Here is a 7,399-nt window from a genome sequence, read left to right on the forward strand (position 1 = left end):
AATTTGAGAGTAATAAGAATATGTTGCCAATATGATGATAGAAAAATGGATAAACCATCATGGCAAGTTATAACCAAATGTCCAGCATTGAGAAAACAATGTAGGGATTTGAGAGTGAATAAGATGGTATTACACATTGCCTCTTGATGACCTACAAAATAGATTTCCAGAAAAAAAAACCCACTAATCTGTAATACCTGTAAAATGACAAGTATTAGGAACACCTGACTGAAATAGAAATCCTTGACTTGAAATAATGAACAAATTACTAGGACTTTTTCCAACCAGGTGCCCCATTACAAAAGTTGTTAATTTTGACTTTCTTGCCATCTCAGTGGAAATAAATGAAAAAATCCTGGTTCTAAGGCTCAGACAGAATTCAAGAAAATAAGACCTTATCTGCTCTTGTGAGGCACACCATGCTGCTCCTAAGAAGAAAATCAAATCGCTTTTGCTCAGCTGAATGCGAGACCCGGTGCCTGTCATCCGATATCTCTCCTGATCCACACTGTTGTGAGATTATTATGATTTAACAGAAATTCCTTCTGTAAGTTATTGTATTTTCTTGGGAAATTGGGTGAATTAGAAGCAAAGCAAATACAAATCCATTTAATGACTAACAACCTCACGCTTTCAACTGTGCATCCTTATCACAGAAAGACATTATTATTTCTAATCTTGTGTGTGCCTGGCTGCTCTCACCCACCCCGTAAATGCAATACTGTCAGAGGCTGTTGACAAGTAAATGACCAGGACCATCATTTCCTTTGGAATTAATAATAATAGCCATCTCCCATGGGCCCCCACCAACTGAGCACCCTCAAAGCCAGGAACTGTTTGAGGGTTTTGTACATATTTCTCTTTGCTAAGTGTGATTACCTTATAGAGGAAACGCTGTTAGTGACATTTTCATAGGTGCACAAACTAAGCAGAAGTGAAGTCACTTGACAACAATTACCTAAATAATTGTAAGAGTCAACACAGGGATCCACATTAACAGACATTCGCCCCTCCTTTTTGTAGGACCACATTAACGGCATTAATGGGCATTGAACCCTCACTTTCCATGGCGCTTGGGAAACACAGCTTGAAATCTGATGCAGCCCCTTAGTATTATTATTAAAACTTGCTTAAGTTTGAGTAAGACTGGCCAAATACTGAAAACGCAGGCTAGAAACACATTTTAGAAACTATTTAATACTTTCAGAAATAGGAGGCTCAAGTGCTGTGCTCATAAAATACTGTAAATAAGTTGTTAAGTGCTTACAAAGTATCCAGAAACAGTTCAGTTCATCTTTATCCATGGGAAAATGATTTGTTAAATGTTTAAGGTATGTTGACCTTTTTCTGAACACATGACTTCCATTAAAGACTAGAATCAAATCTATTCTTGTAAACCTTTTTGCTTTAGTTGTTTGCATAAATACTCTTGTGAGAAGCCTTTGAAAATGTGAATGCTGAAACCCTCAGCTGCCATCGAGTACACGTTTTAAGAGCCAGAGTGAACCTCTAAACTCCACTTGCCCAATGACAAAATAACCTCCTGGAATGTTGGGAGCTGTAGTTCCTGAAAAATAACAAGCCACATGTTCTCACTCCCCTAAGAAAGTTTGTTGGACCCATCTGCACCAGACACGCTTGATCACACATGGGTTGGAGGTACTTAGGCAAAAAATATATCAACACGTACATTTGCCCCCGATTGGACCTGGTGGGAAATCCAACGAATCGTGAGTTTTGCCTTCTTAAGTCCCTACAGAATGTGACTCATGGCCATTCCCTGGGAATCCAGGGGTGGATCTGGCCAGAGTCCATCTACCTGGCTAGTATTTAGTTAAAGCTGGCTTCACATTTGGCTCAAAATTGTGGGACTGGCTTTTCTCTCACGAATCTCAGTATTATCAATGTTACCACTCGAGCACACTGGGGAAGAAAATGTACTCCACTTTAGATGGAGCGGATAAAAAACAAACAAACAAAAAACTTCCTTTCAGTAGACCACTGTGAATAACTTTGTGAGCTTTTACAGAGTATTAAGAGATAGTTTTCTCATGCCCGGCCCTCTTTTTGGAGATGTGATCCCATTATACAGTTCAGACTGAACTTGAACTTGGTTTCTAGCCCATATTGTTCTAGAACTCTGGATTCTCTAGCCTGTCTCCTGAGTATTGTCATGATGGGTATGTGCTACTGGGCCCAGTACCCCACATTTTTTTCTCTTTCTACTGTTATTAGTGGTGAAATCAAAAGACATCTGTTAGCTTAGGATTGATGGAGTTGCTGTGGAAATGAAGGAAAGAGGAAACTGACTTCTACAGAAGCAGAATTGATTTTTAATCAGAACAGTTGAAAGACACCAGACTCTTCTGGGGAGCAGAGACTGTAGCGGTGCAGGGGTCCTGGAACTCGGCAGAAGAAGGAACTTCCGAGGAAAGGTGTGTCAGTAGTTGGGTCCTTACACTTCCAAGGCCAAATGAAGTCAACAGACATTCCATTGCCCTGTTGGCTTTCCTGTCAAATAGGTGTTCTTATCAGTATGCTGAGTTAGAAGTTGCTCAGCTCTTTGAGGTTCCTTCTTTTAGGTCATTAACCCTTCCAGTGTAGCTGAGTCATTTTCTTGAGCACAATTATCAGACTACCTAGAATCAAAAGAAGGTATTCTACCCTGAATGAACTAGCCTCCTTTCACCTTGCATTTTATTGGATGTGCTAAACCTATCTCACAATGTGCTGTGACTTCTCTGAACCAGAAAAACACTGCTGAGGTCAGTCCACTCCTGAAAGCAACCAGCGTGACACTGCAGAGGCTCCAACTGCTTCACAGATCCAGGCAAAGAGCAGCTCCCCGCGGGTAAGAATGTACTCAATAGAGAAGTGGAGGATGGGAAAAATTCACACGTTATAAAGCAAGTGGTAAGCCTGGACAAAAAATACCTGGGTAAATGGAAGCAAATTTTAGAAAGTCCCTAACATGTTGTATGTTTTATCTCCCTAACATGGCTAAGGTCAGATGGTTCACAGAACATCTGAGAGCTGTCATGAACACAAAACTGCATTTTATTTTTGAGACATATAACTTGACAGGTAGTTTAAACTTAAATTCATGAGCCTCGATTTACCAGATTTCCATAATAAGTTCCTTCAACCAATCCCTGTGAAGTCTTTAGGTTTCTAATAGTCCAGTACTAGTGAAAATAGCCCAGGTTTTCACTCATTGCTAATTGCCCTAGCTCTATTTAATGTCAATGGTTCTTGACAGCTTGCCATCCTTTTCTTTTGAAAAAATAATGATAACAATAGCTGAGAATGAAAGGCATGCTATAAGAATGTGACCTTGGATAAGTAAAGTCAGCTGCATCTCAAAAAAGTATCTGCTAATACAAACTTTACCTAATTGTTATGAGAACCAGTGAGAAAACAGGTAGGCAAAATAAATTTCAGACCCCACACCAAACAGTTCTGCAGAATTTATGATGGATGGAGAATTTGTAAACATCTGCAGTAAAATTGAGAAAAATGCAGAGGGAGCTGGGCAGTGAGCTGTTAGCTCTCCACATCGGGATCAGAGAGAGCCAGTCATTGACAATCTTGCCAGTGTGGTGATCTTGTTTCAGAAATACTCTGCAAAAAAATTCTCTGAACTAAGGCAAGCACAGGACTTCTAAGTTGCTCCTAGGCAGAGCTACCTAAGGGACTTGGATGCCCCAAACTCCCAGGCATTAAGCCAGTGAAAGCCGCCTGAGCCAACTTGGTTATCTCCTTGAATCCAGCAGGAGAATCTGACTTCCCGTGATGCAATTTTTCTATGACATCATTTTTCCCCCCAGTTTTACTTGAAATCGACTTACAAACAAAACGACAATCATGAGCACGGGCCAAGGGGTTCTTAGGGCCACGAAGAAAACTGTAAGAGCTTAAAGGCAAGTAGTGCTGAGCGTGAGTCTGAGGAATGTCTGCGTCCTTCTGACCTGGGAGCAGCAGCCTGACAGCTAACTTGCTCGGGTCGCAAACACCTGTGACATTGGGCAATGGTCTAACACAACCAGCTTCTCTACATGGAAATTATTCTAATCAAGAGAACTCATCTTTTCCTCACTTGACAAATGTAAGTCTTCTTCATGGAGAAAGGGGGACTGTTTACACCTCACCATCTGTGATTGTTTTGGCCCGAAGGCCTGACTGCCTCCCCACTCCCTCATAAACAAAAGGAGATTTTTATTGACTGTTCATTTTCAAAGATCTTTTAAAAGGCATTAAGCAATCAATTCTCACATTGTGTCCACTTTGGGTTTCTCATTTTCTCGTGCCAGAAAAGAACCTGAAAGCAATATCCACGCAAATCATTCACCCAGAGAACAGGCAGCTTCCTCTATGTGCTCAGGGTTACCAAGAAAGGCATTACAAAATGAGGGGGCTTTGTCTTCCCGTCTCCACCCTTTTCTTTCTTGGTTTCAATATTAAAATTTTTTGAAATGATTAAGGTTTATTTAGTCCTAGGAGTAATGTGATGAACTCTTCAGAGAAAAGCAGATCCGAATCACAGGAGCAATTAGCATGCTTATTGTGGCGGTTACAAAGGCAGGGAAGCTGCTCAGAGGCCTCTGTGTCCGCTGAAGCTCTGTCAAGGATAAGGACTTTTTTTTTTTTTTTTTTTTTGACAGCCAAGGTCTTTCATTGTGAGCACCTGCAAGTGACTTCAGTATGGTTGACTTTTTGATTCCTTTTTGATGTGAAATACTTAACTTGAGGGACACAGTGGCTCTGATTTCTCATTTCTTTTGTGGTTTAGAGTATAACACATTCACCTCGAGGCAGCGCTGTAACGGAAGATAATCACTGATGAAAGATTTGACTCCATTTCCAATATCTGTTTCCACAAAGTACAGTTTTCTGAGTTTTCTTATTTATTCTGAAATCTTATTCAAGAAAAACCACTGTAAACAGAAGGTATTACCAATTCATTTTCAAATATGCTTTTATTTGGAACATAGTAATTGAAAAGCCAGACGCTGCCTCCCTTTGACTAGTTATATGTCACTTTCTAATTCCTTGTTCACCTGACCCATATGTGTTTTTTCACCAAAAAGGCCAATTATTTCCATGTTCTAATTATCGTCCGTGAGGAAGCTATATGCAGAAAAGCAGAAGGAACTCTGATGTTTGTTGTAATGTGTATGAATAGTGGTTACCACATTAACAGAGGAACACATCACACACCACCAGTTCCTTTAAGTTTCAGTTGAGATTTTCCAGATAACTACATTTTACTTCTTCCAGAATGAGAAAAGAAGAGATGCCAGGAGACAGGAATGGGAAAACCATCTTTACCGACTTTCTCTCCGCTAATAAGCAGGCTGGGTTACAAAGTGAATTCCCCATGTGGTAGAACATAGGAAAGTCGGGCGCTGCTGGAGTAACTAGTCCTGACGTTGAGGAGAAAGGAAGTGTAGGGTGAAGGAACCGGTTTCAGCTCAGCAGTGTTGAGGTCAGGAAGGAGATGAGGCCTGTATCAGGAGGGAAGGCTGTCAAACAGATGTCTGAACATCAGGAGACCATACTTTCCACGGTTCTCTAGGTCCCCTATGTAAACCTTTATCAGAACTGTTTGGAACGAAATTCTCATAACAAAAAAAGTCTTGAATTTTTTTCATAACTTGAAAAATAAATGGTAATTTATTGATCTCAAGATGCAGTTTCTCTTTTATGTTCATATTTTTTCAAAGAAAGTCAAAATTCTAGTGGAGTAGGGAGGCTAACAGGTAAATTCTCTTGCAGCACTTGACAGTCTAGACTGTTATGCTGCTTTATCTGCTGTCTTTCTGAAATTTTCCTTCTTATAATTTAATTCAAATATTTTAGTATTATTACCATATCACCAGAATTTTGACTAACAAGTAGTTGCCTTTTCTCCCCCATCTTTCTTCTTTGCTGAGGACTAATGTAAAATTGCACTTCGTTAATTACGTCATCATAGAAATCTGTCTTAACTTAAATCCCTCATTTGTTTATGTTTGAACCTTCTCTACTTTCTGGAATTTTCTTATCAGATGTCATTATGTTTGTTTTTATTGCATCGCTTCTTTAATTTGTAACTTTGTGCAACTGAAATTAATTTACTTCAAAAAGAACTGAGTGTGTCTACTTGAATAGATGATAAAAATTGTCATGCTCCATGTGCTTAGAGCAACAGTGATCCAATTTAACACTGCACATCATCACAAAAGGCATGAAGGACTGCGAAGAGGAACTAGGGTGACTTCAGGACAGAGCATGCTTGCAGAACCCAGACCACAGCATGCACTGTCCACTACATCATCACACACAGCAAAATCATCAGCGAGGAAACAAAACAGAGTGTGATCCTAGCCAGACATGCCTTGCAGCTGAAACATGGGCCAGGCAGGTTGCTCTGAAGCAGTGCTTGATTTTTCGCGTTTCGGTTTGCATTGTGTATAAGATTTGATGTGACTATTAGATACACAGCATAAAAAAGCAAGGCCCATGATGAAGCAAGGGGTGATGGATTAAGTGACCAGGGGAGCAAGGAAAGCACTCGGTCATCTCAGCAAGAGGAAGCTCATCTTTGCAAAGTAACAAAAACTGTTGGAAACACGTCATTTTAGCAGTCTCAAAGGTGGCAGAACTCAGGAGGGTGTCCCAACCTTCCCAGACACCTTACACACAGCCATCTCTGATTCCCCACACTTCCACTCCCAAAGCATCCATTCTTCCCGCCACCCCTCCTCTTGGCTCTTTCAGATAGCTATCTCTAGGTGTCTGGGAGCAGATACAAACATCCAGAGATAAACGAGAAGCTGCTCCAGATTTATATTCTGCTTATCATCCCTTTCCCTGGCTTTATCTTACAGATGTGATAAGTCAAAATGTATCTCCTATTACTGCGTGGATCAGCTGAAGTGGTGATGGCAGAGGATTCTTTACTGCAAGTAGGAAGTAAGTGTTCTCACTTATATCTTTCTGTGGGAAATGCTTTTTAGAACTAGAAAGTCTATGAAATCACTACACCTAGAAGTGTCTTTCCTACTATAGCTTCCCTAACAAAAGTGCTTTTAATTAAGCTCTTTTTTCACCAAGTGTTAGAAGGATGAAATCACACGTCCTTTTGCTCTGAGCCAAAGGGTACAGCAAAGAAGAGAAATGCCATGCTGGACTTGGCGGTTGCTATTATTGTTGTAAATAACTACCAACGTTTACATTGCATTTTACAGCACAAGTGCGCTGGCACATGAATCACCTCATTAAACGAGACAAATGAGAGATTCCCAGTCAATAATTTCAGTTCAAGAATAAGACAATTGAAACTTGTTTTCCTTCTCATTACCAAACTTCAGGAGCGTATCTGAAAGGCTCGGCTCACGTTCACTTGTTATCAGCAGGG

This window comes from Alexandromys fortis, unplaced genomic scaffold, assembly GCF_014885135.2.
Source record: "Alexandromys fortis isolate MF-2015 unplaced genomic scaffold, M_Fortis_MF-2015_v1.1 scaffold_117, whole genome shotgun sequence".
NCBI classification, from domain to species: domain Eukaryota; kingdom Metazoa; phylum Chordata; class Mammalia; order Rodentia; family Cricetidae; genus Alexandromys; species Alexandromys fortis.